At 38.2% G+C, this 18220-nt stretch overlaps 1 protein-coding gene across 1 annotated transcript in view; it reads right to left on the reverse strand.

Annotated features, from left to right (window-relative positions):
- Positions 1-12494: 12494 nt before the first annotated feature.
- Positions 12495-18220, reverse strand: part of KHDRBS2 (KH RNA binding domain containing, signal transduction associated 2) — a 379002-nt gene continuing 373276 nt past the window's right edge. Inside the window, exon 13 of the transcript XR_011328340.1 lies at positions 12495-17670. The gene's annotated coding sequence lies outside the window, so the exon portion shown is untranslated. The remainder of the gene's footprint in view (positions 17671-18220) is intronic.

The following is an 18220-nucleotide window of genomic DNA, read 5'->3' on the forward strand; positions in this document are numbered from 1 at the left end:
CAACCCCAGAGACCTCTGAGCCATGAAAAAAAAACTGCCCTGGCATGTGGGCTTAAGTGCTGGCTTGCAATCATCTGCAATGGGAAATTTTTGGCGTGGTGCCTGGCATAGGTCTGGGCCAGGTGAGCTACCACCCTTCCTGATGGTGCCCAGACCCAGCCCATGGGAGAGCATGAGTTTGGAACCTACCATGCGGTTTGAGTTGTAGACACCCTTTCTGGCAGGCCTGATGTCACTGGCACAAAACTTCATGGGATCAAGTTCTGCTTATTTTATAAACGGTGAGTTGGCACTTGTCAGTGAACTCAGCAGCATCCAGACTGGTGAAGTCCTTCGTCCACAAGCAGCTCTCTCCCTCTACAGCAGTCCTGAAAGGTGACTGTGGATGGCCAAGGAGGCTCTCAGCAGGCAGGCAAGCCTTGCTCCTTCATATTTGCATGGATAATTTGTCTTAAGAATGGTAATGACAATAGAGTACTTGTTATCATATGCCTTCCTTCCCAAGCAAGCTATTTTTGGAAGTTAATGTGCAGCTCAGACTGATGGTCCATGCTGCCACAGTCTGATTTCAGTCAAAGGATTTATCCTTTGTATTCCCACATCCTCCCGTCTTTTTCAGTTCTCCCTAACGAGAATGCTCTTCTAGCTAAAGGCAGGAAGAAATCCGTCACGTACACAGCTCTCCCTCTAGCATGCTTTCCTCCCTGCTTTGTCTTGCTCTCTCTCCTTTAATTGGGCTAGAGAGAAAACATTTAGCAATCTCTCTCCCTCTTTCCCCTCATTAGGCTAACGATGACATATTCTTTTTCCAGAGTGTCTTTAGGAGCACACTGTAGCAGCCACTGCTCATTATTAATGCTGGAGGAAGCAAAAGCTGGTGGCTTGATCCTGAATTTATGTATATCCATGTAAATGAGAAGACATTTCCTTGAAATCAGATGTAACACAGCAGTGAAAAATCAATGGGGAGAGATCAGAATCTGGCTCAGTGGTGTTTTGAACCTCTGTAAGTGCTTGTATTATCTTATACCCTTATTGTTTCTAATGAAGGTAGGCCTCAGGTACAATGATAAAGCAGATAAATCTCAGGCTTTTTACATAATTTTTTCAGTCCTTTATGATATATTTTACCTGACTTTGTGTGCCAATTTTCCAGTTTGGTTTTCTCACTTTTATCTATATATGACAAAGCCATGTACAACAAATCCAACATTTTTTCCACAGACATGAAACTAGAACAGTTTGTTCTTTCCTTTTTCCCAACCTCCCTACTTTTTCTTTTTCTTTACTCCCTTTGCTTTTTGTCCTTCCTTCCTGCCTCCCTGCCTTCCTGCCTTCCAGCTTTTCTTTCTTCGCTTTGGAAAAAGGTACTAATGAGCTTTAATAACCTCTCTATACTTCAGTTACTGCTGCTAATTGCAATCAAACTTATCACCCATTTTTTACTTCTTTTTATTACCATAAAAACATTCTCAAATCCTTGAATCACATTATTGACCTATATTACATTTGTCTATAGCTAAAAAAAAAGTGCTAATTGAGAGTATAAGTTTCTGTACACCAAAGGAAAATTATTTTTAATAGCTGATTTGGACACATCAGGCTAAGTGGAAGAAGGAACTGTGTTTAATATTCAACAGTGTGAGTGGAAAGACAGGTAAATGCAGAATGGACACATTCAATAGTCATTGCCCACAACTCATTTAACTGGATTATTAAGAAACCAAAGTTCCTATAAATCTGAAGCCTGAGTTTTAATGTGTCTATTGACTTCCATCAGAGGTGTTTAAATAGTTGAAGGCATTGGTTAGTTAGCAAAAGCCTCATATTATGTCTGAGAGTGAGACAAATATTATGGCCTTCATACAAAAGAATAAACTGAGGCACGAAGGAGTGAAGTGGCTACTAGAAGCCACAGAATCACAGTTGCATCTAAAATAAACTAAAATTGGTAAAAGCTTGGATGAGACTGGAGCCTCATGTGGGTCATGTGTGGCTTCTCCTCTACATCAGCCTTTGGTTTCATCCCCTGTGGTCTTCTTCTCCCCCAAGCCTAAGTCCACAGGCTCTTCTGTTGGCCAGCACCAGTGGGCAGGCTTCCGTGTCCCCAGGACGTGCCTAACCCTCTGTACAGAGGCATCATTCCAGAGCTATGCCACACCAACGTGCATGCTCATAGAATTTACAGGCAAATAAGGAGTGTCAGGAGCTGACTGTGTTCCTCTGAAATATGTACAAAACTAAGGATGGCTTCAGCAAAGGAAGAGCTGAGCCCAGCGTCCCATGCCAGCCGAGCTTGCAAGGCAGCCTCCATGCCGACTCAATCACCAGCCTGTCTGCCGAGGCTGTCAACAAAGGTGCCAATTAGTGCCAGTTGTGATGATGATTTTTGTGACGCCGACACCTGTCCACTATGAGCTGGACTGTGACCACCATCACATTTCCCATTAGATGTTAAGCAGCTGTCAGGTGGTAGCAGGGCTGAATCATACATTAGCTTCTGTGCACATCAGTAAATCAGACAGGCTGTATTGTCTCCAAAATGCCTTTCATGTCAAATTATTTTAATCTCTCTTTAATAATGCAACTGACTTTGTTCCTTTGATTTTAGAGTGTTTTCTAGCTCATGGATTATTTATTCATATAAAATCAAGTAACGTTGTGTGACAAAACATAACAAATTCAAATGCAAGTATAACCAGATTTTGAGCTGCAGGCACAAAAAGCTCACTTGCAAAAATGTACTTACATAGCCTTTTAACAGTGTTTGGAGGTATAAATTGTGTAATTATAAACCTATCTGACTCCCTGCACAATTCCATCTCGATGGACACAGACACCTGTACAAAGGAGTGTTTGCAGTAGACATGTACAGATTTTTAATGTGTGCGGATTTGAATACAATGCATCGGTTCACTTTGGAACACAAAAGGAGCTTTTTACGTGCAGATGCAAAATAGGTATGTATGTATACACATGCAGAGATCCTGACCAGAGGCTATTGTACATGGAGGAGTTAGTGACCCACATAGCAATCGCCCCAAGCAGGCGCAGGCCTGCACTGTGCTGTGCACACAACGTGACCTTCAGGTCTGCGTTGTGCTGTGCGCATCCTCTGGCCGCAGGATAAACTTTGCTGGCTAATTGTAACGAAGCTGCCTGCGGGCAGCTGCCACTTGGTCCCACCGATTGTACCACCTGGGGGTCCTTGCCTTTATCTAAAACAGCAGCCGCAAATTCTCATGTGCACATCTTTTTTGTTTGACAGTGAAAATGATAAATTGAGTTATGTTCTTTTAGGAAAACCTTACAAGAGCTCAGAGGACTGAAATAGTGGGTAACCTTTACATGGACAGGATCTGCAGAGGATGCTGTGTCCTGCTTGGAGGCCCATTCGACGGTGCATAACTCGGGGTTCCCAGCATCTGAAGGGACGTAAGATTATCTGTGCTAACCTCTTTTTCTTTATAGTGTTAGCTGCAATAAATGCTATTTTAAGCAATACTTAGCAGAGTCTGAGTGCCCTTCTTGCTGGGATTACAACGAACCAGTGCCTTGGGTGCAAAATCATGTGTGTGGGTATGTGCATGCTGCATGTGGTCTGTTGTGTTTCGATGTCTCTCTTTTGTGATCTTGCTTCAGTATATGACACCTTCCCCATCAGCCACATCCTTTTTTCATCTGCTGTTAATTTAATGAATATACTTCACAGAAGATTACATGATCCCTTGCTTTGAGATGTTCTCACAGGTTCACAGGTCCAACATTTTACATTCAACTTTTACACTTCACTTTCCTTATTAAAGAAAGACTTCATGGAAATGCCCAACCACCTCATGATTTATTGAAGATAAGTGACGAAAAGAGGTGCTTCTTAAAGTTCAACTTCAGACCGGCGTATTGGTTCATAAAACATACTTGATTATTTTGGTAATTTTTCAAAAAAGAATGACTGTCATCACCTAGTGGAAAAAATCCATTTCGTGAAATAACTAAAGGCTGCATAATGAGTTCAAGGTGTTCCTCGTGTTAAATAGTGTGTGACACAGTAACAGCATTTTGCATAATCATGGGCGAACTGAAAAGAGTGTAACAAAACAACTGTCTTCATCTGATATATTGGACTCACTCGCTGAGAAATCCTGGAGTTTGTGCTACTATGCATTGAGTCTCCCCCTCAATACCCTGGATTCTCTACTCAGTCATTTCCTAACCATGATCTTTTAAAAAATGGATACAATAGCATATATTTTATTTTTTTCATAGCAAAAGTATGTATACTCACGAGTTCTTAGAAATTCAAATTATAAAAATTCATGGTTTTCTATTGTGAATAGTAATTAGGAACTGAAAAAATGGCTTTGGTTTTTTTTTGTAACTGCATACTCAATGGCTGATATATCTGGTTGGGAAGCAGAAAAGAGCTATTTGTAGTCATTTCAGTTTCGAGGACTATTAGCTAAATCACAAGGAACTTAACAGAAACTTTTATCTAATGAATTTTTTCTAGACACATGGAAAACATTAATTCGCATAGGCATTTATGAAATGAACACCCATTAGGAACTTTTATCTGTAGTTTTGCAAAACCTTTGAAGTTTCAAAATAGGTTGCACATTGCCAATGCATTGAAAAAGCTATCCCACTTTATAGTTGCAAAACAAAGGATGAAAAATACATTTACAATCTCCAGTGGAAAATAAAATTACCTAAAGAAAAGAAAAAAAATAAGTGTGTGTGTATATATATATATATATATATATGACGACCCCCCTCTCCCCCGCCATGTATTTTCACTCGAGACACTGAAAACATATTTTGGATATGTTCATTTTATCTCTCTTGACCAAAGCAGAATGGCTTTTCTCAGCTGCATGTAATGTACCATGGATAATTTTTTTTTTCAGATGTATTCCCTAGATGGTGTGGAAAAAAGAGGTTTGATTTGATTTCTGCTTGTGAGCTTGTGCAAATCTGTGTAGGACTACTTCAGCCAGCAATACTTCAAGACAGATATCTTTTGGAATAATATAAAGTGTTTTCTTTAATAATTATTAATATCTTTAATATATAACTTGTTACATTCTTAGACTTCTCATATCTCGTGTGGAATGAATACAAGTAACTAATACAGGTGCATGCCATAAACTCATTTTTTTATTTTAAGTATAGCATTTGTTTGGTTGTCATAATAAGATTTAACATGAAGACCCTGATGGTGTATTTTAGTGTTAAAATACAACATCAAGTTCCAGAAGGTTTTTTTCTCTCCTATAAAGCAAAAGGAAGAGTCTTCATGCAGATAACAATTGTTAACAATTTAATATTAAACCTACAGGATATACTACAAACTCCTTTGCCTTCAAAGAGTTCCATACCTTCAGGGACTCTCCAAAGCAGGACATACGCAATGCATTGTGTGTTGGAATATATTATCTCTGTTCTTAGGTCTATTCAAACAGAAGCTGAAAAATCTACATTTTAAGCAGTGCTGATGCAGGGCATTATTTGTTGCAGTTCAACACAGTTAGCATTTGCCAGAACTCATTGCACTGCCTACCTTCTATTAACATGTCTTCCCATCCTTAAGACTAGAAATACTAATGGCAACTGGGTATTACAAGCAGGAAAATGTGTTGTAAAGGACCTGAAGCAAACAGCATGTGTGTTGGCTCTTTGCTTAGCTTAGGTTTTTGAAATCTAGGCAGGATCCACAGCCTGAACATTAAAGCAAGAAATTTATTCTGTAAAGTTTCATCATCTTGTTACAATCTTTGTCATAAGAAAGGAAGAGGGAACCTTGTGCCATTTTCAGTTCTTGTTTAATATCTTCTTCACAGGAAAATGCTGCCAGGATATTAAATTCATCTGTTCTTTTGGATAATAAGGATGTAATGTACCATTTTGACCTTTCCAAGTGCTGTGTTTCAAATTGCTGTTCATTAGATAATTTTTTTTTCTTGATTAAAGTCTCACTAACCTGTAGAAACAGAATGGAATTAGACCTAGTCAAGACATAGCATATCAAGCATGATCAAAACAGAACCATGCATTTGTATAGCTCAAGGGCTGTAACAGACATTAACACTTTTTGTGTTATGTCATTGCCATGTTCACTCATAACAAAGAAGATAAAATGAGGTTTATCTGAGTTTTTCTCATGACAATTCAGTCTCAAGCTGAAGAGCTTCTATTTGGTTCAAAGATTAATTACTAGAATAAGAAAGACTCTATTTCTGGGATCTGTAGAAAAGTTTCAGAGATGAAGTCATAAGAGAACTGAATTATAATCCTCAAATGGAAATGTAATGAAGTGATAAAATATATATGACCGAGGGCCAGATTCTGTTAACCTTATTCATCTTTGTTGATTTATAGATTCTTAAATTCAGAAATAGATAGTAAGGGCAGAAGAAATTGTACATTATTGGCTAGCCTGACCTCCTGCGTGGTCCCAAAATTTTCTCCATCAGCCTCTGTAGCTTCTGTATGAGAAGTAGTGTATCTTTCAGAAGGACACAGATCGCTCCAATGGTTAAAAGCTCCCATTGTTAATTTGGTGGAGGGGGGACAGAATGGAATTCTTGGCTCCAGCTAATTATACATTCCTTCCTCCTAAATCAGAGAGCTCTTAATTGTCAGAAATCCTTTTTGCCTGTAGGTACCTGAAGGCTGTAGTCAAGCTACTTCTCAATCTTCTCTTGACTGAATTAATAGAGTTTCTTTTGTGTTTCACTACTGGTACATTTTCCCTAAATTTTGTTCATTTCAGAACTTTCTGCTGTACATCTTTTTGATTTTCAACATCCTTTTCAACAAACCATAATGGCACATGGCTTTCCAGTAAAAGTTTCACAAATGTTGTGAACAAATAACTCTGTGCCAGTTTCTGAGAACTATCTACCTGTTTACTCTCACAAGGATTACATTTGTCTTCAAATAGCATTCCACTCACAGTTCATATCCAACTTATTATCTATAGTGACACTGTGTCCTTCTCAAAATTATTACTGCTCTGGCTAACTCAGGATTAAAACAGACTAAAACCAAAATAAACTATTAATCAAAACAAAAAAGTAAGACAAAAGCTGTCCCTTTGTATACAATAAAAGAATGTCAATACACTGCTCACTGGTGTTCACAGTTTTGTTCTGCTATCCGTAAATGCCTGTATTAATGGGAATTTAAACTGGAGGTTTAACACTTTAGGCTGGTTTCCACTTTCCTTTCAATAGTGAAGTGGTTTTGCCTATAGTTAACCTCTGACCAGGAGAACTGCCCAGTGTTGGGACTGATGTTACAGAATTACATACACACTCGGTGGTGATAAAATGACTGGTAATGGTGCTCCCCAGAGAGAATAACTCAGCACTGGTGGCGATGTTATGAATGCCTCCTGAGGCACTGTACTATCTTTCAGAGCAATTTTTTAACTGTTGTTTACTTTTTCTGTCTCTGTAGATCAGTAAGCATTTTAAAAGCACTAGGTAAAAATCTTTGTATGCGCACTTATTAAATCAAAAGATACAATAGGAAAAATATATTGGTGTAACAGAGGAAACTGCTTAGTCTGGGCAGTGAATTTGTTTTAAGTGGTTTGTATCACACCCACAAGTATTAAGAGATGAACATGGGGATGCAATGACGGGTAACAATTCACATGATTCTCTGGAGGAAAACAGATTAGTATCATCAAGAAGAGCAATAGCTTAAAGTTCTGTGTATAACACACTTCCTTAGATACATTTTTTTCTGAGTCTGAACAGTAGTATTAATGAAAAACACATTTCCCTAGAAAAGAAGCAGAACTCCAAGAAGTAGTTTTAGCTGCAGGTTATACCAATTGGTTTGTGCTATAATGCTAGGTCCTGGGAGAAGACAAGTCATCAATCAGGAAGGGTTTACAATGAAACTAGATACTGTATTAACTATTTTCTCATTTTCAATCCATTTAGACAGCTCGGTATCAAAAGGAAGGAACAAAGCCAAAGCAAGGCATTTAAGATCCTTTCAGAGATCTAGTATTCATACGGATGCACATGTGGGTAGCCAGGCACATGCACACACACATAGAGTGACCAAAATGTGACCCTACAACCTGTTCTAGTGTCTACATATTTGAAATAGCAGTATGGCATATCACCATAGACTGTCCTGTTCTGCCTGGCGATGCTTCAAAGGCATTCTTATCGCAGGCACTGAAGACTACAGGTATGAATTAATTACCATAGTCTGACCTCAAGTGACCACGCAAACCATGAGAACCTCCTGCTGAATCTATAGATTCCTTGGAGGAAAAATTTCTCCTTTTTCTTGATGAAAAACAATGCTGGCCTGCTTTCCTAACAGGGCAGTATGTGGAAAAGATTGGAACTCCACGGCACTGTGCATGGCTACTTTGCCCATCTACATGAGTAATCTGAATCTGTTTAAGGATCATGAATGTTTTGTTCTGAGCTATTATAAAACCAGCCGCCCATAAAATGGAGCCATATGGCTCTTCCTCTTCCTAGAATGAGATTGCTGTCACTTACCCTACTTTAAAGTGCTACATGGAGAACTACACAAATGCATCCTATTGACAGTGGGAGTAGGCACTTTCATTTTTTTTTTTGCCTGATATTAAGCCTACATAAACTTCAGCATCATTGATTTTATGTTTTGTTTTCAAGGGACTGTGAAAAGAGAGCCTGGAGGATTACAAATGCACAAATACCATTCAAAATGAGAGGCAAGAAAGAGTGAAGTCTAATTAAACAAGCATGAACAGTTGAGATACGGTATTTTGACAGCATTAACTAGTGACAGCTTAATTTTTCAGGGCTTTCTGGCTTTTAGTTAGAAAAATACAGTTTAGGTAGAAAACTCAGTTTTCTTGCCAAGCCTTTGAAGAAAGGACAGGGATTTTACATGACAGGAGATCTCATTGTGTCTATGAAACATTTTTGTGTGCTCCCAAATATTTTACCCATAAGCCAAACCCTAGAAAATGAATTTAATTTTATCAATGGATTGTAATAAAGGTTTTTATTTTTCCTTTTTTCCCCCCTTCTGCTTTCCTTTCTTTTCTTCTTTTTAAATTTTTTTTTTAAGAAAAGTCACACAATTTTCTCAAAGAATTAAGTAGCTCAGCCTCTTCTCAGAAGACATGAGCTATATATGTATCCTATAGGAATTGGCTTCCCTGGTAGCTGGATAGATTTCCTGGCAGCAGGAAGACTTTTTCGTAATAAATTTTTGTTTGAAGTTAGATGTCAAGCAACTTTCTTCAGTCTCAAGTCTCCAAATACCACTTTATGCTTGCCTGTCAAGCCATTAGATCCTTGTATTTACTTTTACTTCATGCGAATTTTTACTTTTATCTCATGCAAATTTCCTTTATTTTTCATAGGCAATGAAGCAGTCTATAATCGCTGGCCCATTTTGAAAAAAGACAGACCTTTTAATTCCTGCAGGATATTTCTTAACATTGCAGTACTCATCAAAGTGGCATGCAGGTATACCTTATGAGTACAAGTCATCGAACTGCACAGCAACAGTAAGCTTGGCTACTTAAAATACAAATGATTAAAAATTTCCAGGTATGTTTGTGATTCTAAGAAGAGTCTTCGTAGGTTTTTCACCAAAAAATGTGGTTTTAACATTCACAAGCAAAAATACAAAAAACAACAAAAAAAGGTGAAACACCCTGAACAGATCCTACTGATGGCGGCTGTGATGGTCTATAGTTTGCATTTTGAGAAATTAGGAAGAATTCTCTTTTCTGTGAAAGAAGTACAAATACCATTCTACAACAGAGACTAACCCAAGGTTCAGGATGCTCTTTGCCAGTATTGTTGCTGGCACAGAGAATCTCTCAGATTGGAAATCAAAGGTATTTCAAACCCCTGTTTGTGCCCTGCTTGCCTGTCACAGTCCATGGGTGACCTATGGATATATGCGCACACAGACACCCACGGCCGGAGCGGCGGTCTCAACTCTTACATCCGTTCCACGGATTACGATTAAAGAGGTTCAGGTCTTATTCTTCTGGCCTTGCTCCATGTAAGTAACTCAGTGTGACAAAATATGGAAAGACATGAATTACATGACAGTAGAATAATAAAATCGAGGATCAAAAGTACTACTGTGCAAACTGTAAGTACAAATGCACTGTTCTATGTCAATTCTAGTGTAGATGCAGTGGCCATAATATGATACGATTTTATAATGTTTTCTAAGACCTTTTTGGTAAGTATGAGAGTGCAGAAAACCTAGATTTCCCCTGAATTATACCAGTTTACAGGTTACTTCAAATTATGAACATTAGAAGTCATAACCACTGGAAACAGCTTTTTCTCCTGTTGGAGGCACAGAATAGATCCCCAACAGCTGAAGTTTACACAGCGTATTATTTAACATGGCAAGAGCTGCTTTCCTTTACCCCAGGGTTAAAGTGATATCTGGTAAAATTACATTCTATTTTGAAAAGGGAAATAGCTGAATATTGACACTAGGATTCAGGGCATGGTTTTTTTTATACTGCCGAGAATTTTGGATTTCTTACGACAGGGTAGGAATGAAAGCAAACCCTGCATATTTGCATAGCCAAAAAGTAATTATTTTAGTAATTTTGAAGTCATACGGAAATTCTAATGCAGAGAACTGAAATTTAATATGCAACCTAACAAAAAATTTGAAAATTTTCCTTTCTTCTTTCAGAGTATAATGAAATCTATGTGTCCAGAAATTAACAGAATATGAAAACAGAGCATGAAAGGGACTTATTAAAACAATTAATATTGCACTTGGGGGTATTTTACTGATTTTAATTTTTATTGTTTTGTAGCATTTTCAAAGCATCAATCTTTTGTATGTGGACAATCCCAGTCTTCCCAGAAGCTTACTCCCCAGCCAAATAATAGATTTGTGGAATCAAAAAAATTTGAGTGGACACTTGAGTACCTGCGATGAATGTGTGTAAAGCTAGGCAGGATCCAGTGGAACTGTGACTGCCAAAGGCAATGCCCGGTGACCACCTCAGGCTCCAAAGAGTTGCTGGTTCAGAGAGGTCACCACTGGCTCCAGATCCATTACTCTTGGGAGCAGAGGCTGCAGGAAACCCCCTCGCCAGGCAGGTTGACCTCGAGCACTCAGTTCCCTGTCCTTCTGCCATGGAGCTGGAGGAGCTCCAACAACTTTTAGAGCCCCTGGCATGAGGCTGGGAACAGTGGCTGGAGTGTGGCTTGGGAAGAGGAAGACTGGAAGCCCCGAAACCCCAGCAGATGCTTGACCACGGATTGTTCTGGGATCCATGCGGCCTAAAAGCCACAGCACAGACCAGAATGGGCAGGACTTCCAAGATCACTGCTTGTGCCCCAGGTACAGAGCACCAACGCCTGCAACCCAGACAGGACTTCCCTCGCCCTTCTACAACTTCTCAGCGCTCTCCACTAGCTCTGTATTTAATCTCTTCAAGAAAAAACCCTGTCCAAAGATAAACTACTCTGGAAAAGAATTTCAAATTTAATTCCCCCAGCATTAGAGTTTAAGCAGTTTGCTCATTGTTATAGCTTTAGTTTGTACTATGGATTATTCTGTATATCTGCATTCTGTAGTCCATATACATGCTCTGCAAATATGACAGACAGCAGTTCCAGGTCTGTGCTAAAACACTTAGCAGTTTGTCTCTGGTGCAGTGGAATGCTAAGCCTTTATGTACATAAAAATCAAATAGATTTCAATGACAGTACACATAAGCTTACGTTTTATATTTCCCCAACTTTTTCCTGTATCAGGTCCATCTTAAGAAGATCAAATCTCAGTTGCTTCATACTGCATCATATGCATAGCATTGAATTGAAGGCTTGATTTCAAATCTCGTGAAGTCAGTGAGCTTCAGTGAGGGTTTGGATTGGCTTGAATTTGATCACCGCTGTCCTTTGTGGACACTATGGCAAAAAGCCACTGCATTTCCAGTCCTGGATAAAGAATGCTAGTCATGCACATAACACTGAAAGTGAAAAATATGTATTGGGAGGTCAACAGCAAAGAATGAGGCTTTCTGTTTTTTGTTAATCCAAATATTTGTGTTTCTGATTTAGAGATATGGCTCAGCAGATGCCAGTTGTTTACATTTCAGGAAATGGTACCTCTGGTGTGTATGAAGGGCTCATCCTGAAGTGAGTCTGCTTGATCTCTATAAATATTTGGAGGTGGTGTGCTGCTTTAATGGAATTAATAAAAATCATGGAGATTTTTATTGGTACACAGACTACACTCCACAGAACACCACTGAACTGGCTTGATGTAGCCCATTTATTAAACTGTCTTCTGTACTTTTATATTTAGCACAGTATAATTTTAGAGACAGATCTTACAACCTATACACCTATGATTAGACTCACTGAGGTGAATAGGATTTCTCATTACTGCAGTATGATATGAGTTTTTTTGTTGTTGGTTTTTTTTTTTTTCCTTTGTCATTCAGACACTGGAACTTCCTTACAGGTATCAATTCTTGGAGTTGTACATAGTTACTCAGAGTACCGGGAGAGAAAGGATCATCTCAGAAACCACAACAGGCAATTGTTCATAAAGGTTGTTGACTTAATGACATCTTTTATAGCTTATGGTAAGTCAATCCTTTGTGGTTTTAGTAAAAAGCTTAAATGAGTTCTCATATTTATTTTTCAGGGTTATTACATTTATCACTCTTAACTGTCCTTTGCTTGGATCAGGATCGTTCAAATCTTTTAAAGTATATGCCTAAATATATTATTGTTTACTCTTGTGTTGCCCTTTATTCTCCTTTTGTCCTTGACAAAATCAGTTTTGTTGTTCCTTTTCCATATTCTCACAGAGAACTAGTTGTGCCAACCAATTTCCATGTGATGGAAATACCTGCCCTTTCGTTGATAGGACAGGCATATGCAGTATTCTACTGATGTATGTGTACCTCTGAAGCATATACATTACATTCTTTAAGTGAATTATTTGCCACAGTGTTGCTACACTTAGCTCATTCTGCCAGCTGAATCCACAGATAATGGGATGAGCTGAATGCTTGTCTATGGTTCACAAATATTTACAAAATAACAGGTTTTTACTCAAAAATATGTTTATGAGAATGCTAAAAATATTACAATATTAGAGAAAATATTTCTGGGGTGCACAGAGAATGAAATGCTGAGAAAGAGACCTGGAGCACAAGAACAGTAGACACAGATAACATTTTTCTATCTAGTTCAGGATCCTTTTTCTAGTGTTGTCATTATCTGATGCATTAGAAGAGGCTGCAGAAGTCTCACAGTCCTTGTACCCTGTTCTGTGGTGCTGTGCAGAGATATAATTCTTTCTGATTTCATAGACAAAGCTTACAGTACCTAAGCAGTTAAAATGCTTTCCACTCAACTACCAATTAAACAAGCAGTTGTCACAAAAAATCTTGCTCTTTCTACTATGTCATTATTGTCACACCTTAAAAATCTCTATGGACAAAGACTGTTTGTGAGAGGATAAGCAGCAGGATGAGATTCTGATAACAAGCTATAGGAATGACTGGAAAGCCATATTAGAAGAGTAATATTGTGCCACCTTGGTATTCATACAGAGATTGATGCTGAATATACTTTAATTAAAATATAAGAATATGGCTGAAAGTGAAATGTCAAAATAGGAAGTATATATAGGTAGGATAGATCTGAAAAGACAAGAAATTTCAGAGATGACATCAAAGTAGGCAAATGAGAAATACACTGGTATGCTAACATGCATGTTGACAAAATACAGAATTATGTACGTCAGAAATCTGCATACTAATATATATTCCTTGATTTTAAATTAATTGGATTCATGGAAAATATATAGAAGTCATTATGTCCATCCCAATAGAAACAGCTGCTCACTGCATAACAGAGGTCCAAGAAACAGCAAATCGTTGAATGTGAAGTGTGATTAGAATAGTAGATTATTTTATAGCCCAAAAGTGTGCTTGAATCTGCATCTAAAATACTTGAAACATTCTAGTGGCTAAAATGTCAGTGCTCCCTATTGATGAAAATCTTACTATTAATTTAATTTAGAAACAAGCAAAACCATAAGGGTTCATAGAAAACCAATTTATTTTTTAAATGTAAAACAAACTCAAACAAGTCACTAAGCCAAATTATTAGTAAGCACTGAACTAAAACTCTTCTAATATACATTGTAAATATGTGTTTATGGGCAATGGGAACAGCCATAATTCTGGTGAAAGCACATCTCCCTACCCTCCAAAAAAGAATGAACACACCAAACCCCACTTTAATCTTCTAGAGGAACCCTGGTGTTGAACTCTTTTCTGTACGTTTAACACAGAGAAAAATTCTAAAGTGATGGCATTGTATTTAAAAAAAATGGAATGTAAATCCTTACCCTTTAAGGCAAAGATGAGCCATCAAATTCGTGAGACTGGGGAGGAACTTTCTCTGTTGGCACAGTTAATCCTCCTGGGGAACCCATCGCTATTGAGCCACTGTTACAAATGTCTGATACTCCTAAGTTTTCACCTAGCTCAGGTTTGGGCACTGGTTATCCAACAGGTCATCTCCTTCTGGGTACACCTCTCCATCTGGAAGAGGCCCTCTGTTTATCAGTGTAATTGCTTATTTCTCCAAATCCACTGTGCTGAAGTGGAACACGAAGCAACAGCGCGCTCACACCACACACAGTATTTAACCTCTGCTCCATTTCCTGAGAGATGGGGGTGGTTCGCGTTGATGGTTTTAGTTTTTAACCCTTATAAGATAACCTAGGTTGTTTCTTATTCACATAAATGCTAAAAATTTGTTGCCTGTTTTAATATTCTGGAAAATTATGTATATATTACCAGCCCCTACTTGACCATTGCTTAAAAAGAAACAAACAAGCCAAAAGCGAGGTTCAGCCTGAAGGCTTTAACCTCATGTAGCCATGATATCAAAGCTATAGAGAATGCAAAAACTGCTGCCCTGGCAAGGAAAATTCCTGTGTTAACATCTGCCTTTCTGCTCAGGGCATAGGAGTTTTCAGGAGCTGCTCCAAGTCATCCTTTTAAGTCTGGATTGTCACCTGATTTTGCAGCCACTGACACTCCTAGAGCCTTTATGGGTAGTTTCTGTGCAAGCACTGTTAGGATCCACACAATATCGCTCGTCCCTTGCCTGAGTTTCAGTTGGCCATGCTAGGCAACATCTGAAATTCACAGCTTTTTATTTTTCAGAGAAAAAAAAAAGTCTTCCATCTTCTCTCCCTTTGTGTTTCCACCTTTCACTTCCACCTTGAGGCTCCTGCCCTTCTCACAGTTCCCTTCACTTTCTTAGTGCATATATCTAGGGAACAACTAAGAGAATCCAGTTGCTTATACTCAGGAATCGCTGTCCTAACTGAAGTCTTCGAACTTGTAATTATCTTTTGAAAGTCCTTTACTGCACCATCTATGTTCAAAAAAGTTTTATTTCTTAAAATGACAAGTATAGAAGTACATTAGGGGAGACATTCAGAGCATGCAAATACATCTATGGAGATGCGTATTGAATATTACTTTACAAGAGGATGAAAGTATGTGGAATGGACCCCCAGCCTGAATTAGGATTATAACCACTACCTATTCATACCATAATATTCATCCCATTAGCCTGTCATCCCAAGAGCTCCCAAGGAAAGCACTGATATTCTGTCCAGTTTCTAGCAGCAACAATATGCTGCTGCAGCATCTTGTTCTCCTTCAGCTATGTTGGCCACGCCTAGAGCTCATGCTCAGCAGAGTGCTTAGGTAGGGTGCAGCATTTACCAGTTTCTCCACAGTCATGTTCAAGTTCGGGAAAAACTGTAAAAAAAGGTGGTTGGGTTTTCTCCCCTCATTTCATATATCGAGTCTAAGGTACAATTTATGCTTCTGGGAAATTTGTACTAAAGTACAAATACATGAATGGAGTACTGACAGACTTGCCAACTTGTTCCAATGGTACATCTACACAATACCTGGGCAACAATTCAGAAGGTGCATAATGACAATAATAAGAGAAAGGGGCAGCTGAGGAAAAGCATGAAGACTAGAAGGTTGTGAATGTACAAGGGATAAAAAATTTCTGGCCTGCAGAAGCATTACTGTTAGTGATGAGGCATAACCCAAAAAGTAGCCACTTGATCTTCAGGCTGAGGTTACTGGACTGGCAATTAGAAAATGATCTTTTTACTTCCAAGTGGATTACCTCTGATTGGAAGTCACCAAGGGACAAAAATCTGGCGTTCGAGATGCCTTTTTTTTTGAATGAAGTCACATTTCAAGGAAAGCTGTAATTTGAAATGCAACATTTATTGCTACTTTTCAAGACAGTTGTAGAAGAAAATCACTCCATATCTTCCTCAATAGCTTTTATATTAGCAAATCCTCATCTACTCAAGTGCAAAATTACCATGATAGCAAAAGAGAAGGGGTTCTTTTAATTTGCTTTGCTGTTTTGAACATCCGGTGACCTGCAAAAACTGGATAAAAGCCACTGGTTTATTCATTCACTAGAATGCTTCTACTCCTGCTTCTACAGGAGTGATAACTGCCCGGAGTTGTGAAATTTGCTGATTACTTTAGATGTTAAGAATAAACAGTGGCACCTCTGATGTGCCTTGTATATGCTAACAAAAGATAGAAAAGTTGTTGGATTGTATAATATTCATGACTAACCTGGAGCAGACTTAGTATCCTATTCCATGGGAATAACAGAATGAATGGAAAGCAGTTAATAGGATTAAACCCACTGTACAGAGATGTGAAGCATAAAGCCATAGTTAATAACTCGTGATCTCTCTCCCCCCGTCCCAATAAATGCAGCTTCTTTATTCCTCTTTGGCCTACGTAATTCATGTATATTCTTCTCATCCAGCAGTACATGACCTTGTTTAAGTATTTAATCTATTCCTTAAAAACTCAGATGATGGTAACATTACTTTTTTTAAACAGCATTGAAATGTATTATACATCTGTGAACCAAATGAAAATATTATTCTGAAATGTGACCTCTGTCCACTAAAAATGTATATGTAAATCAAATTGAATTTCCACATCTTTGTTTCAAGCACCTCAAAAGAAGAGGTGATGCTGAAACCAGGGTATTCTTTTAGCATGTTTACTTCTTCATCTGATATTCTCTGGTCTCTAACATCTGCATTGTGGTTCAACAGCACAAAGCAAAAATGTACTGTTCTTTCCTCATCTGAGTCACCTGCAGGGTATTTCAGGGTGTCTAATAAACCAAGACATTATTTCACTATACAAATATGAATCTCTGGGACTTACCTCCTATTTCAAGTGACAATTGAAACTATTTAAATGTTTCTTATACTAAAAAGATCTCAAATCCAATATTTCAACTAGGACAAGATTGATACCCAACTCTTACTGAATAAATAACATACCCACTGTTATTGAATAAAGAGAGTTGCATATCTAAAGAGACAGAATTGAACTTCACACATTAATGAGTATTGTTTTAAAGACAGTACCACTTTATTAAATCATATTATAACTTATTCAAAATATTGCAATATATTTAAAAAACTAAGATTAGAATTATCTTTCCTTTAGCTGATGAAACTCCAGAAAATACTCTGATAGGTATTTTGAAGTTAAATTTTTCTGTCTTCCAGATCCTGAGCTTCATAAAATAACCTGAACTGGAGGAAAGCAAAACACAGAGGTCAGTTCAGCCTGTGCCACTTGAAACTGGTGACTGAAGTCTGCATGGACAGTTAGTAGACCTGACAGCTATGTGGAGTTAATCTAGTAACAGTGTGCTACTCTTCTTCTAACTGGGACAAATTCTCAGATTATTCAAATTGCTATCACTCTTTTGGCACTAGTGCAATAAAGTGCCGATTTTAAACCCCTGAGAATTTACCCCAGTAGTATTGCTGTCTGTGAGATGTCACACTGTTTTGTCAATGTCTTCTGAGCATAACATTAGTTGGTGTGAGGAATGATCATAATTTAAGTATTAGGAATTGCACCGTGGCCTTGGTGGTATCTTTAAAAAGCAGAGGTTTTTTTCTGGCAATCCTTTTGTTTTCTTTGCTGCTGTCCAAAAGCCACAAGTTCTTTCCTCTCCCAAACCTGGGAATCTGCAACACATGTGGCTCAATCACAGGACATCAGCTTTGCTTACAGGGATGGCAGTGAAGATGGCAGTGCAGTATCTTAATGCTTTTCTGAGGGAAGCTGGGTTTT

This window comes from Haliaeetus albicilla, chromosome 17 (genome assembly GCF_947461875.1).
Source record: "Haliaeetus albicilla chromosome 17, bHalAlb1.1, whole genome shotgun sequence".
In the NCBI taxonomy this organism is placed as follows: domain Eukaryota; kingdom Metazoa; phylum Chordata; class Aves; order Accipitriformes; family Accipitridae; genus Haliaeetus; species Haliaeetus albicilla.